General features: G+C 38.0%; 1 long non-coding RNA gene across 11 annotated transcripts in view; it reads right to left on the reverse strand.

Annotated features, from left to right (window-relative positions):
- Positions 1 to 16,908, reverse strand: part of LOC130841823 (uncharacterized) — a 230,560-nt gene that overhangs the window by 85,432 nt on the left and 128,220 nt on the right. The window lies entirely within an intron of this gene.

The raw sequence follows: 16,908 nt of genomic DNA on the forward strand, positions 1-16,908 counted from the left end.
AAAATGAAAAATTTTGTGCATCAATGGATGTTGTTAAGAAAATGAAAAGATAACTTGCTGAGTGGCATAAAATACTGCCAATCATATATTTTATAAGGGTCTAAAATCCAGAATACATAAAGAACTTACAACTTAATAAAAAGACAGGCAATTCAATTGAAAAAATGGGCAAAATACTTGAAAATACGTCTCCAAAACAAATAAAAATGGCCAAGAATACGTAAATATGATCAACATCATTAGTCATTAGGGAAATGCAAATAAAAAAAACGATGAGGTACCACTTCACAACCACCAGGATGACATTAATACAAATAAATAGGTTAATTTTAATAATCAATACAAATAAAAGTGTTGGTAATTATATGGAGAAGTTGAAACACTGTCTGCAACAAAATACTAGCAAACTGAATTCAACAATATTAAAAGGATCATACACCATGATCAAGTGAGATTTATTCCAGGGATGCAAGGATGGTTCAAATCATCTGAAAAAATTCAACATCTCTCTATGATTAAAACTCTCAGTGTGGGTATAGAGTGAAAATGCCTGAACATAATATGACAAGCCCAGAGCTACGATCACACTCAACTGTGAAAGCTGAAAACTTTACATCTCTACAATCAGGAACAAGGATGCCCACTCTCACCACTTTTATTCAACAGAGTATTGGAAGTCTTAGCCAGAACAATTAGTCAAGAAAAAGAAATAAAAGGCATCCAAATCAGAATAGAAGAAATAAAACTATTACTATTTGCAGATGACATGATATTATATACAGAAAACCCTAAAGACTCCATTAAAAAGAACTATTAGAACTAATAAAAATCTAATTCAGTAAATGTACAGGATACAAAATCAATATACAAAAATCTATTGCATTTCTATAAACCAAGAGTGAGTGATTGAAAAGAGAAATGAAGTAAACAATCCCATTTACAACTGCATTGAAAAGAATAAAATACCTAGGAATAAATTTAAGCAATGAAGTAAAAGACCTCTACACTCAAAACTATAAAACATTAGTAAAAGAAATTAAAGAAGACACACATAAATGGAAAAATATTCCATGCTCATAGACTGGAAGAATTAATATTGCTAAAATGTACTTAACACCTAAAGCAATCTATAGATTCACTTCAATCCCTATCAAAATATCAGTGGCATTTTCCACAAAAATAGAAAAACAATCCTAAAATTTGTATTGAACCACAAGACCCAGAATAATCAAAGCAATCTTGAGAAAGAAGAACAATGCTTCATGCTTCATAATTTCAAACTATATTATGCAGCTATAGTAATCAAAACAGTATGGTATTGGTGTAAAAACAGACAGACACATAGATCAATGCAGCAGAAGAAAGAACCTAAAAAGAAAACTACACATATATAGTCAACTAATTTGTGGCAAAGAAGCCAAGAGTATACAATGCAGAAAATACATTCTCTTCAATACATGGCGTTAGGAAAACAGGCCATCCATATGCAAAAGAATGAAACTGGATCACTATCTTATACCATGCACAAAAATTAACTCAAAACGGATGAAAGACTTGATTGTAAGACCAGAAACCATAAAACTCCTAAAGGAAAACATAAGCGGTAATCTTCTTGACATCAGTCACGGTGGTGAGCTTTTGCATTTGACACTAAAAGCAAGGGCAAGAAAAGCAAATATAAACAAGTGGGACTACCTCAAACTAAAACTCTCCTGCACAACTAAGGAAACTATCAACAAAAGAAAAAGGCAACCTATGGCACAAGAGAAAATATTTGCAAACCTTATATTTGATAAGGGGTTAATATCCAAAATATATAAAGAACTCATACAACTGAATAACAAGAACAACAAAAGCAATCTAATTAGAAAATGGGCAGAGGGTCTGAAGAGACACTTTTCCAAAGAAGACATACAGATCGACAGGTACATGAAAAAGTGCTCAAAATCATTAATCATCAAGGAAATGCAAATCAAAACCACAACTGTGACGAATGTTAATTGGACTGTGGAGATCATTTCACAATATATACAAATATTGAATCATTACATTGTACACCTCAGACTAACATAATGTCATGTCATTTATACCTCAATAAAAATTAAAAACATAAGGAAATATCACTTCATTCCTATTAGAATGTCTATTATCAAAAAGACAAAAAGCCTTGGCAAGGATGTGGAGAACAGCAAACCCTTGTGCATAGTTGGTGGGAATGTAAATTGGTCCAGCCACTACGGAAATGGTATGGAGGTTCCTCAAAAATGTAAACTTAGAACTTCTACATGATCCAGCAATTCTACTTCTGGGTAACTATCCAAAGGAAATGAAAACACCAAATCAAAAATATATGTGTAACCCCATAGTCATTGCAGCATTATTTACATAGCCAAGACATGGAAGTAACCTAAGTGCCTATCAGTGGATTAATGAATAAAGAAAATATATTTCCTTCCTTACGACTATATATATACAGTCATAAAAAAAGAAGGAAGTTCCCATTTGTGACAACATGCATAGACCTTGAGGGCATTGTGCTAAGTGAAATAGTCAGCCAGAGAAAGAAAAATACCATATAATCTCATATATATGCAGAATCTAAAACAAAAACAAAAACACAAGCTAATAATATGGAGACGTTGTTGCCAGAGGCAGGGGGTGGGGAATGGGCAAAATGAGTGAAGGTAGGCAAAAGGTGCAAACTTCCGGTTAAAAAATAAATAATTCACGTGGATGTCATGTACAGTATGGTGACTATAATTAAGAACACTATATTTTATATATTTGAAGGTTAAAAAAAACTGTAAGTATGTGTGGTGATGGATGGACTTACTGTGGTGATCATTTCACAATATATACAATATCAAATCATATGTTGTACACCTGAAACTAATACAATTTTATATGTCAATTATGTCTCAATAAAGAAAAATAAATTGGAACTCTTGTACATTGCTGGTGGGAATATAAAATGGTTCAGCCATTCTGGAAAAAGGTTCAGCAGTTCCTCAAAAAAGTTAAACATGTAATTACCATATGACACTGTAATTCCACTTCTATGTATATACCCAAAATAAATGAAGAAAGGTACTCAAATAAATACATATACATGCATGTTCATAGCAGCACTATTCACATTATGTCCATCGATGCATGAATGAATAAACAAATTGTAGTATATATTATCCATCAATAAAAAAGGGGTGAATTACTAATACATAATATAATATGGAAGAACCATAAATTTATAGAGACAGAACACAGATTGGTACATGCCAAAGGCTGGGCAAAAGAGGAAATCCAGAGACACTGTTTAACTGGTGAGGTTTTTTTTGTTTGTTTTTTTATTTTTAAGCAGAGAAGTATAGCTTTATTACTTTGCCAGGCAAAGGGGAACACAGCAGGCATCTGCCTTGAAAAACTGTGTCCCACAGGCCATTGGTGTTTTTTTTTTTTTTTTGGTTTTTTTGTTTTTTAATTTTTTAATTTTTTTATTTTTTACAATAAACTGCATATATTTAGAGTGTACAATTTGGTATCCCAATCTCCCAGTTCATTCCTTCTCCCAATCTTCCCTGCTTTCCCCACCTAGGGTCCATGTTTGTTCTCTACATCTGTGTCTCTATTTCCACCCTGCAAACCGGTTGATTTGTACCATTTTTCTATAGTCCACATATATGTGTTAATAAACAATATTTGCTTTTCTCTTTCTGACTCACTTCACTCTGCATGACAGTCTCTGGGTCCATCCATGTCTCTACAAATGTCCCAGTTTCATTGCTTTTTACAGCTGAGTAATAATCTATTGTATGTATGTACCACATCTTCTTTATCCATTCATCTGCTGATGGACATTTAGGTTGCTTCCATGTCCTGGCTATTGTAAACAGTGCTGCAATGAACACTGGAGTGCATGTGTCTTTTAGAATTTTGGTGTTCTCTGGGTACAGGCCCAGTAGTGGGATTGCTGGGTCATATGGTAGTTCTATTTTTAGTTTTGCAAGGAAACTCCATACTGTTTTCCATAGTGGCTGTATCAATTTACATTCACACCAACAATGAAAGAGAGTTCCCTTTTCTCCACACCCTCTCCAGCATTTATTGTTTGTAGATTTTCTGATGAGGCCCATTCTAACTGGTGTGAGGTGATATCTCATTGTAGTTTTGATTTGCATTTCTCTAATAGTGATGTTGAGCAGCTTTTCATGTGCCTCTTGGCCATCTGCATGTCTTCTTTGGAGCAATGCCTATTTAGGTCTTCTGCCCCTTTTTTGATTGGGCTGTTTGTTTTTTGATATGGAGCTGGATAAATTGTTTATATATTTTGGAGATTAATCCTTTGTTGATTCGTTTGCAAATATTTTCTCCCATTCTGAGGGTTGTCTTTTCATCTTGCTTATAGTTTCCTTTGCTGTGCAGAAGCTTTGAAATTTCATTAGGCCCCACTTATTTATTTTTGTTTTTATTTCCATTATTCTAGGGAGTGGATCAAAAAAGATCTTGCTGTTATTTACATCGAAGAGTGTTCTTCCTATGATTTCCTCTAGGGGTTTTATAGTGTCTGGCCTTACATTTATGTCTTTTATCCATTTTGACTTTACTATTGTGTATGGTGTTAGGAAGTATTCTAATTTCATTCTTTTACATGTAGCTGTCCAGTTTTCCCAGCACCACTTATTGAAGAGGCTGCCTTTTCTCCACTGTATATCCTTGCCTCCTTTGTCATAGATTAGTTGACCATAGTTTATCTCTGGGCTTTCTATCCTGTTCCATTGATCTATATTTATGTTTTTGTGCCAGTAACATACTGTCTTGATCACTGCAGCCTTGTAGTATAGCCTGAAGTCAGGAAGCCTGATTCCACCAACTCCACCTTTCCTTCTTAAGATTGCTTTGGCTATTCGGGGTCTTTTGCGTTTCCATACAAATCATAAAATTCCTTGTTCTAGTTCTGTTAAAAATGCCATTGGTAATTTGATGGGGATTGCATTGAATCTGTAAATTGCTTTGGGTAGCATAGTCATTTTCACAATGTTGATTCTTCCAATCCAAGAACATGGTATGTCCCTCCATCTGTTTGTGTCATCTTTGATTTCTTTCATGAGTGTCTTATAGTTTTCTGAGTACAGGTCTTTTACCTCCTTGGTTAGGTTTATTCCTAGGTATTTTATTCTTTTTGTTGCAATGGTGAATGGGATTGTTTCCTTAATTTCTCTTTCTGATCTTTCATTGTTGGTGTATAGAAATGCAAGAGATTTCTGTGTGTTAATTTTGTATCCTGCAACTTTACCAAATCCATTGATTAGCTCAAGTAGTTTTCTGGTGGCATCTTTAGGATTTTCTATGTATAGTATCATGCCATCAGCAAACAGTGACAGTTTTACTTCTTTTCCAATTTGGATATCTTTTATTTCTTTTTCTTCTCTGATTGCTGTGGCAAGAACTTCCAAAACTATGTTGAATAGTAGTGGCAAGAGTGGACATCCTTGTCTTGTTCCTGATCCTAGAGGGAATGCTTGCAGTGTTTCACCATTGAGAATGATGTTTGCTGTGGGTCTGCCATATATGGCCTTCATTATGTTGAGGTAGGTTCCCTCTATGCCCACTTTCTGGAGAGTTTTTATCATAAATGGGTGTTGAATTTTGTCAAAAGCTTTTCCTGCATCTGTTGAGATGATCATGTGGTTTTTATCCTTCACTTTGTTAATATGGTTTATCACATTGACTGATTTGTATATATTGAAGAATCCTTGCATTCCAGGGATAAACCCCACTTGATCATGGTGTATGACCCTTTAATGTGTTGTTGGATTCTGTTGGCCTGTATTTTGTTGAGGATTTTTGCATCTAAATTCATCAGTGATATTGGTCTGTAGTGTTCATTTTTTGTAGTATCTTTGTCTGGTTTTGGTATCAGGATGATGGTGGCTTCATAAAATGAGTTTGGGAGTGTTCCTTCCTCAGCAATGTTTCGGAAGAGTATGAGAAGGATGGGTGTTAGCTCTTCTCTAAATGGTTGATAAAATTCATCTGTAAATCCATCTGGTCCTGGACTATTGTTTGTTGGGAGATTTTTAATCACAGTTTCAATTTCATTACTTGTGATTGGTCTGTTCGTATTGTCCATGTCTTCCTGATTCAGTCTTGGAAGCTTATACCTTTCTAAGAATCTGTCCATTTCATCCAGGTTGTCCATTTTACTGGCATATAGTTGCTTGTAGTAATCTCTTATGGTGCTTTTTATTTCTGTGGTGTCCATTTTAACTTCTCCTATTTTGTTTCTAATTTTATTGATTTGAGTCCTCTCCCTCATTTTCTTGATGAGTCTTGCTAGGGCTTTATTGATTTTATTTTCTCAAAGAACCAGCTTTCAGTTTTATTCATTTTTGCTATTGTTTTCTCTGTTTCTATTTCATTTATTTCTGCTCTGATCTTTATGATTTCTCTCTGTCTACTAACTTTGGGTTTTGTTTGCTCTTCTTTCTCTAGTTTCTTTAGGTGTAAGGTTAGATTGTTTATTTGGGATTTTTCTTGTTTCTTGAGGTTGGATTATATTGCTATAAACTTCCCTCTTAGAACTGCCTTTGCTGCATCCCATAGGCTTTGGATCATTGTGTTTTCATTGTCATTTGTCTCTAGGTACTTTTTGATTTCCTCTTTGATTTCTTCAGTGATCTGTTGGTTATTTAGTAGTGTATTGTTTAGCCTCCATGTGTTTGTGTTTTTTACAGTTTTTTTCCTGATATTGATTTCTAATCTCATAGCATTGTGGTCAGAAAAGATGCTTGATAAGATTTCAATTTTCTTGAATTTACCAAGGCTTGATTTATGACCCAAAATGTGATCTATCCTGGAGAATGTTCCATGTGCACTTGAGAAGAATGTGTAATCTGCTGTTTTTGGATGGAATGTCCTATAGATATCTATATGTTGACTTATTGTGTCATTTAAAGCTTGTGTTTCCTTACTAATTTTCTGTGTGGATGATCTGTCCATTGGTGTCAGTGGGGTGCTGAAGTCCCCCACTATGACTGTGTTTCTGTCAATTTCTTCTTTCATAGTTGTTAGCATTTGCCTTATGTATTGAGGTGCTCCTATATTGGGTGCATATTTATAATTGTTACCTCTTCTTCTTGGATGGATCCCTTGATCTTTATGTAGTGTCCTTTCTTGTCTCTTGTAACATTTTTTATTTTAAAGTCTATTTTATCTGATATGAATATTGCTACTCCAGCTTTCTTTTGATTTCCATTTGCATGGAATATCTTTTTCTATCCCCTCACTCTCAGTCTGTATGTGTGCCTAGGTCTGAAGTGGGTCTCTTGTAGACAGCATACATATGGGTCTTGTTTTTGTATCCATTCAGCCAGTCTGTGTCTTTTGGTTGGTGCATTTAGTCCATTTACATTCAAGGTAATTATCGATATGTATGTTCCTATTACCATGTTCTTAATTGTTTTGATTTTGTTTCTGTAGGTCCTTTTCTTCTCTTATGTTTCCCACTTAGAGAAGTTCTTTTAGCATTTCTTGTAGGGTTGATTTGGTGGTACTGAATTCTCTTAGTTGTTGCTTGTCTCTAACGCTTTTGATTTCTCCATCGAATCTGAATGAGATCCTTGCTGGGTAGAGTATTCTTGGTTGTAAGTTCTTCCCTGTCATCACTTGAAATATATCGTGCCACTGTCTTCTGGCTTGCAGAGTTTCTGATGAGAAATCAGCTGTTAACCTGATGGGAGTTCCTTTGTATGTTATTTGTCGTTTTTCCCTTGTTGCTTTTAATAACTTTTCTCTCTCTTTAATTTTTGTCAATTTGACTACTATATGTCTTGGTGTGTTTCTCCTTGGATTTATCCTGCCTGGGACTCTCTGCGCTTCCTGGACTTGGGTAGCTATTTCCTTTCCCATGTTAGGGAAGTTTTCAACTATAATCTCTTCCAGTATTTTCTCAGGTCCTTCCTCTCTCTCTTCTCCTTCCTGGACCCCTATAATGCGAATGTTGGTGCATTTAACGTTGTCCCAGAGGTCTCTTAGGCTGTCTTCAGTTCTTTTCATTCTTTTTTCTTTATTCTTTTCTGCATCAGTGATTATCACCATTCTGTCTTCCAGCTCACTTATTCGCCCTTCTGCCTCAGTTAATCTGCTATTGGTTCCTTCTAGTGTATTTTTCATTTCAGTGATTGTGTTGCATATCTCTGTTTGTTTGTTCTTTAATTCTTCTAGGTCTTTGGTAAACTTTTCTTGCAACTTTTCGATCTTTGCATCCAATCTTTTTTCAAAGTCCTGGATCATCTTCACCATTATTATTCTGAATTCTTTTTCCAGAAGAGTGCCTATGTCCTCTTCATTTAGTTGTTTTTCTGGCGTTTTATCTTGTCCCTTCATCTGGTACAAAGTCTTTTGCCTTTTCATTTTCTGTGTCTTTCTGTGGCTGTGGTTTTCAGTTCCACAAGATGAAATACTGCTGATACTGCTTGATTCTGCTGTCTGCCCTCTTGTGGAGGAAGCTGTCTAGGAGGCTCGTGGGTGCTTCCTGATGGGAGAGACTGATGGTGGGTCGGGCTGGTGGGTGGAGCTCAGTAAAACTTTAATCAGATTTGGTGGGTGGAGCTCAGTGACACTTTAATCTGCTTGTCTGCCAATGGGTGGGGCTGTGTTCCCACCCTGGTGGTTGTTTGGCCTGAGGGGACCCAGCACTGGAGCTTACAGGCTCTTTGGTGGAGCTAATGGTGGACTCTGGAAGGGCTCACCCCAATGAGCACTTCTCAGAACTCCTGCTGCCAGTGCCCCTGTCTCCTCGGTGAGCCACAGCTGCCCCCCACCTCTGCAGGCAACCCTCCAACACCAGCAGGCAGGTTTGGTCCAGTCTCCTATGGGGTCACTGCTCCTTCCCCCTGGGTCCCGGTGAGCACACTGTTTCTGTGCCCTCCAAGAGTGAAGTCTCCATTTTCCCCAGTCCTGCGGAGGTCCTGCAATCAAATCCCGCTGGCTTTCAATGTCTGATTCTCTGGGGATTCCTCCTCCTGTTGCTGGACCGCCAGGTTAGGAAGCCTCACGTGGGGCTCAGAACCCTCAGGACTTCTGCGGTATAACTGTTCTCCAGCTTGTGAGTCACCCACCCAGCATTTATGGGATTTGATTTTAACGCGATTGCGCCCCTCCTACCATCTCATTGCGGCTTCTCCTTTGTCTCTGGATGTGGGGTGTTTTTTTTTTGTTGAGTTCCAGTGTCTTTCCGTCGATAGTTGTTCAGCAGTTAGTTGTAATTCCAGTGCTCTTGGCAAGAGGGAGTGAATACACAACTGGTGAGGTTTTTTACCTTGGAGCCATGGGAATGTTCTGGAACTACTGTAAGCAGAATTGGGGGGTTGCCCAAAACTCTAAATGTACTAAATGCTACTGAATTGCTCATTTTGAAATGGGTAATTTTATGTTATGTGAATCTCACTTCAGTAAGTCATTGAAAATAAAGAAATTAGTTGTCAAGCCATGAAAAGAGACAAGAGGAACCTTAAATACATACTGTTAAGTGAGAGAAGCCAGTTTTTAAAAATTACATGCTGTATAATTCTGACTGTATGACATTCTGCAAAAGACAAATGTATAGAAACAGTAAAACTATTGGTGGTTTTATGGGTTTGGGTGGAGAGAGGGAGGGATAAATAGGTGGAGCACAGGGGACTTTTAGGGCAATGAATCTACTCTGTATGGTATTGTAATAGTGGATACATGGCATCATGCATTTGCTAAAACCTATAAAACTGTACAGCACAAAGGGTGAATCCTAAAGTAAACCAGACTCTAGTTGATAATAATGTATTAACAATGATTCATCAACCGTAACAAGGAACCACACTAACTCATAATGTTAATAACAGAGGAAACTATGCAGGGAGGGGGGTATATGAGAACTCTGCACTTTCTGCTCAATTTTTTCTGTAAATCTAAAACTGATCTAAATAATAAAGTACATTAATTTGAAAAAAAAATACCTGAACTTAACACCAGAGAGAAAAAATAACTGAAAATGGTTCAGAGCCACAGGGACCTGTTTGACTATAAGGGAAGTTTTAACATTCACATAATCAGAGCCTCAGAGGGAGAGGAGAGAGTGCAGGGCTAAGAATGTATTTAAAGAAATAATGGTGGAAATTTTCTCTAATTGAAAACATACATGATCCCATGTATGTAAGGAGCATAGCAAACCCCAAACAGTAGAATCCCAAAGAAATCCAGGTCAAGATACACCACTGTGAAATTACTGAAAGGAAATAATTAAAAAAAAAAACTTGAAAACGTCCAGAGAGAAAAGACACATTACCTACAGAGGAAGATTTTAAATGATATCAGAGTCCTTATCAGAAACTATGGAGGCTAGAAGTTTTTTCTATGTATCCAGTATTACTCCAATAACAAAACTAGCCAAGGATAGTATAGAAAAAGAAAACTATAAACAAATATCCCTCAAGAATAGGGATGCAAAAATTTTTACCACAATATTAGCAAATAAAATTGAACAATATATATAAAGAATTACATGACATGACTAAGTGGGGTTTAATCTAGGGATGCATGGCTCATTCAATATTGGAAAATCAATAATGTAATATATATTAGCAGTCTAATGATGAAAAATCACATGATCATATCAATTGATGCAGTAAAAGCATCTGAAAAATCTAATGCCCACAAATAAAATATTAACACTCAAAAAACAGGAAGAGAGGGGAACTTCCTCAACTTGATAAAGGATACATATAAAAAACAATAGCTAACTTCATACTTAATACTGAAAGATTAAATTCTTTATCCCTAGTCTTCTTTTTGAGACAAGGATGTCTGCTATCACCCTGCAGATGACATGATGGAACTTACAAAAAAAAAAAAATTCTAATACCAATGAGTGAATTCAGAAAGTTTCTAGGATGCAAGATCAACAAACACAAATCAATTATATAAAAGCCTTTCTGGAATGGCAGTGAGAAGCACCCTAAGTAACCCCCCACTAGTAATAAAACCGTAGCTGATGAAAATTAAAACAAACAGGGATAAAATGTCATGGATTTTGATTTTTGAACTGAGATTTAGAATAGTTTCTTGAATAAATGTATCCCCATTTGCTGTAGGTCCTTGAGGCAATTTCCAGATGTGGTAGCTTCCCAGGAGGGACAGGCCTCCAGCACTTCTTATCCCACTCAGGTCTGCAACGCAGAAGCACTTTTCCAAGGAAGACTGGCTGAGAGGTGTCAGGCTTCCTTCCCTATATACTATATACCTCCTCCATCATAAGTGGTAGCTCTACCCCAAGCACATCAGGACAAAAAAAGCATGTCCAGATTACACTCTTCACAGTTAGCTTATAGGGTGGAAAATGGAGAATGTAGGGCTTATAGGAAAGAGAGACAAACTGAGAAGACCATAGAAAACCTCTCCAACCCACTAACCCATAGGTAAAGCAGTGATGTCACTTTACATAAAGCAGGCAACTGTCTCTATCTCTAGTTCTGGAGTAGTGGCTTAAAGGTTTTTCCAGGAGGAGAGGCAGGCCATAAGAACAGAGAACTCCATATTTGTCCTCAGAGGAATCAACTTTATTTGGAATAGGGTTGGGGTTGGAGGGAGAGTTTAAGCTTAAGGACACTGTTGGAAGCAATGGAGATTTTGGTAATAAGTAATTCAGAGGAGGGTGTTAGCTCCATGAGAGCAACAAACTAAACCTGTGACCAGCTAAAATTTCAACAGGGAGAATCAAGGGAAGAGACAACTATGAAGAGTTCTCTTGGGCTCAAAAAAAAAAAATCCTATAAATTGGCATCAAAGACTATCCCTACACCAAAATAAACAAATGGGACCTAATTAAACTTAAAAGCTTTTGCACACCAAAGGAAACCATGGACAAAACAAAAAGACAACCCACTGAGTCAGAGAAAAATATTTGCAGATGATATGACTGATAAGGGCTTAATATCCAAAATATATAAACAGTTCATATAACTCAATGTTTTAAAAAACACAAACAACCCAGTTTAAAAATGGGAAGAAGACCTGAATAGACATTTTTGCAAAGAATACGTACAGATGGAGAGTAGTAATGACATATATACACTACCAAATGTAAAATAGATAGCTAGTAGGAAGTTGCTGCATAACGTAGGGAGATAAACTCAATGATGGGTGATAACTTAGAAAGCCAGGATAGGGAGAGTGGGAGGGAGTCGCGGGATGGAGGGGATATGGGGATATATATATATAAACACAGCTGATTCACTTTGGTGTACCTCAAAAACTGGCACAAGAGTATAAAGCAATTATATTCCAATAAAGAGCTTAAAAAAAAAGAATATGCACAGATGACCAACAGGCAAATGAAAGATGCTCAAAATAACTAATCATCAAAGAAATGTACATTTAAAAATCACCATGAGATATCACCTCACCCCTGTCAGAATGGCTATCATCAAAAAGATCACAAATAACAAATGGTGAGGATGTGGAGAAAAGGAAACCCTTGTACACTGCTGATGGGAATGTAAACTGGTATAGCCACTGTGGAAAACAGTATGGAGCTTACTCAAAATACTAAAATAGAACAACCATGTGATCCAGCAATTCTACTCCTGGGTATATATCCACAGAAAATAAAAACACTAACTGGAAAAGATATCTACACCCCAATGTTCACAGCAGCATTATTTACAATAGCCAAGATATGGAAGCAACCTAAGTGTTCATCAACAGATAAATGGATAAAGAAGTTGTGGTATACGGATATCCCTTGTGGTCCTGTGGTAAAGAATCCGTCCTGCAATGCAGGGGATGCAGGTCCGATTCCAGTTCAGGGAACTAAGATCCCAAGTGCCCTGGGGAAACTAAGCCCACATGTGACAACTACTGAGGCTGCGCACCTCAACTGGAGAGTCCACATACCACAAAGCACAGAGCCCACGTGCTCTGGAGCCCACAAGCCACAACTAGAGAAGAGAAAACCCACAGACCACAACTAGAGAGAAGCCCAAACGTCTGAGCAAACAGCCCGTGTGCCACAATGAAAGATCCCACATGCCACAATGAATATTCTGCATGCCTCAACTAAGACCCAACACAGCTAAAAAGAAAAAAAGTTGTGGTGTATATATATACAACAGAATACTACTCAGCTGTAAAACAGAATGAAATTTTGCCATTTGCAAAAATATGGATGGACCTGGAGGGAATTACGCTTAGTGACATAAATCAGACAGAGAAAGACAATACTGTATGCTACCACTTATATGTGGAATCTAAAAAATAAAACAAATGAATAAATATACAAAACAGAAATAGACTCACAGATATAGAGAACAAACTAGTGGTTACCAGTGGGAGAGGAAGTGAGGGGTGGGCAAGAGGGGACAGAGGATTGAGAGGTACAAACTACAATCTATAAAATAAATAAGCTACAAGGATATATTGTTCATCACAGGGTATACAGCCAATATTTTATAATAACTTTAAATGAAGTATAATCTATAAAAATTTTGAGTCACTATTTGTATACCTGAAACTAATGTAATACTGTAAATCAACTATACTTCAATAAAAAAAAAAAAATAAAGGCACAGAAGTTAAAAAAAAAAAAGTCTATCCTTACAAAGGGGCTAGAATTTAATAGGATCAGACTGACAAGCAATTATTTCCTCAGAGCACTGTAAAAACTAATAAAGCAATCAGGCAGCAATTATTCAAAGCTAACAGCTGGGTGTGATACCAAACGAGATAGAGAGGGCTTACAGAAAAATCAAGTAAAAAGGCTGTCAATAGCACTGTTGCTAAAACTATCATTATACCAGGGTGACTATCTATTTGCCCAAGGCTACTTCCTCTGAAGAGTGACACTAGAGGGTGCATGCTACAGGGGACATAAAGTTTGAGGAAATAGTCCAGCCATGCCACTAAACAAATAAATCACACACAGTAAGTCCGGGGAGAACTCTATTCAGAATTGCTACAATATATATCCTAAAATATACACGGTTTTCAAGAAAAAAAAATTATGAGACAAGCAAAGAAACAGGAAAACGAGTCACATGAACGAGACAGAGAGCATGACACTGAAATTGGTTTGAGAAGGCCCAGGTGTCAGACTTAGTGGATCAAGACTTCAAAGCAGTTACTATAAATATATTATAAATATACATTATATATACATATATATGAAACTAAGCTTAAGGAAGTAAAGAAACATATGATGGAAATGTCTCATCAAATATAGAGTATCACTAAAGAGGAGCAACAATAGAATAAAGCTGGAAGATGAAAGAATTATTAACTTGGAGATTGAATTATAAAAATTGTGGAACAAAAGAATAAAGAATGAAGGGAAACAAGCAGAGCCTCACAAAAATGTGGGACACAATTAAGTGCACCAAAATATATACAACTGGAGTACCAGAAAGAATGGAGATAGGGACTGGGGCAGAAAAAATACTAAAACATATGTAGAATATATAATGAACTCTCGAAACTCAATATTACAAAGCAATCCAATTAGAAAATGGGTCAGGTGACATCAGCAAGAGCATTGGCTAGGAGATCCCAATGCTTGTCTCTCCACAAACAACAAAAAATAAGCAAGTACAAACCAACAAAAACACTCTGTAAAAGTTCTGGACTACAGAGCAGAAACCCTGTGGAGCTTAAAAACCAAGGATGGCCACATGAAAAAGCATAGGAAGCATTTTACCTGCATACCCCCATCCCTGAGTCCAGAGCAGCTTGGTGCCAAGAGGGATCCCTTCAGAGGGATTTCACCTCATGGGTAAAAGGAGAGCAGGAAAAACCCAGCAAGCCTAGTTGCCACTGTGGCCGTTTGCAGACTTTGCTAACTGAGGACCCCACAGTCTTCACCAATGCTGAACCCAGCTGACAGAGCTGCACAAAGTCCCCTCTGCTACATCTCCTCCCTAAGGCTGGAGCTCTTGCTGTGTTAAGACCCGTCCCCAGGGGCCCCATTCACTGCTCTGTCCCACTCTCTGTAACTGGTATGCCATAGTGTCTCACCATCTACAAGACTGGAGTTGCCATGCTCTGTCCCTTAACTCCTGGGTCCCAAGTCAAAGCTTTGACCCATCATTAACAACTGGGTGTGATACCAAACGCCAAATAGTAGGTATCATCACAGCTACTGCTCTGTGCTCAACCATCTGGGTTCTAAGTCATGACATTCACCTGCCATCACCAGGGAGTACTGCTGTTGCCCTGTGCCCCATCCCCTGTGTCTTGAGTCAGGGTGTTGACACTCCATCACAGGGGCCATACTGCTGCTGTGCTGCATCCTGCTCCCTGGGGCTAGAGTCATAACTTTGAACTGCCATCTTCAGGGTGTGTTTCTGTTGCATCCTGCCTTGTAGGTTCTAGTGCCTGCTGCACTTCATAATCCTTGGGCCTGGCTGCTTCTGTGTCCCTCTTCTTAGGGGCCCAAGTCATTATGGCAGGACCCAGAGACCCAGTTCCACAGAAGATGTGCACATGCCTATACTTCAGACACTGGCACAACCACCACAGCAAGCATCATCTCAAGACCCAGGCAAAATGGTCTTCCTGTGTATGCCTGATACCAGAACCTCAATTCTACTCCCACTCTGAGTGTCAGTGCACCAAACCTGATGTGAAGAGGTATCCCCTCTGCTAGAGTTATCTCCCACAGGCAATAAAGGGAGAATAGGAGGACCCCAGCAACCTTCAAAAATGAGGACCCCAATAGCCATAGCCACCACTGCCACATACAGGACCTCTGCAGTCTTGGCCAAAGAAGACTACTGCAGTTTTCACTGATATTGACCTCAGCTGACAGAGTTGCATGGAGGGGACACATGCTATTGTGTCCTCCCCAGAACCAGAGACACTGCACCCCACCCAACTGTGCCCCTATAGCCACCTTCAGGTGAAGGTCTTACTACACTGAAGCCAGTCTACAAAGGCTGGAAGAAGTGACTGCCCCCTCAAATGCATGGATATCAACACAAAGCCAACAGAAACAAGAAAAAGCAAGGGAATGTGACACCATAAATGGAACACAATAATTTTCCAGTAACTGAACCCAAACAACTAGAGATCTGTGAAGTATCTGAAAAAGACTTCAAAAAAATTACTTTAAGGAAGCTCAGTGAGAGTCAACAAAACACAGATAGACAACTCAATGCACTCAGGAAAAATAATGCATGGACTAAAGTGAGAAGATCAACAAAAAGAAACAATTTAAAATAACTGAACAGAAATTCTGGAGCTGAAGAATACAGTGAATGAAATAAAAAATACAGTAGAGAGCTTCACAGTAGGCTCAATCAAGCAGAAGAAAGAATCAGCAAACTTGAAGACAAACCTCTTCATATTATCTGGTAATGGGAAAAAAAAGAAATAAGAATGGAAGATTAAATAACTATGGGGACTTCCCTGATGGCGCAGTGATTAAGAATCCACTTGCCAATGCAGGGGACACAGGTTTGATCCCTGGTCTGGGAAGATCCCAAGGGCCAAGGAGCAACTGAGCCCATGAGCCACAGCTACTGAGCCTGTGCTCTAGAGCCTGTGAGCCACAACTGCTGAAACCTGAACACCTAGAGCCTGTGCTCTGCAACAAGAGAAGCCAGCACAATGAGAAGCCTGTGCACGAGGGGCCAGAGAGTAGCCCCCACTCGCCACAACTAGAGAAAGTCCATGAGCAGCAATGAAGACCCAATACAACTAAAAATTAATTAAAAAAAAAAGAACCATGAACTATGGAACATCATCAAAAGAAACAATATTCACATTATGTGAGTTCTGAAGGAGGGAGAAAAGAGCAAAAAACTTATTTAAAGAAATAATGGCTGAAAACTTCCCAAATCTGGGGAGTGATATGGCCATCCAGGTTTATGAAACTGAAAGTTGGGC

This window comes from Hippopotamus amphibius, chromosome X (genome assembly GCF_030028045.1).
Source record: "Hippopotamus amphibius kiboko isolate mHipAmp2 chromosome X, mHipAmp2.hap2, whole genome shotgun sequence".
NCBI classification, from domain to species: domain Eukaryota; kingdom Metazoa; phylum Chordata; class Mammalia; order Artiodactyla; family Hippopotamidae; genus Hippopotamus; species Hippopotamus amphibius.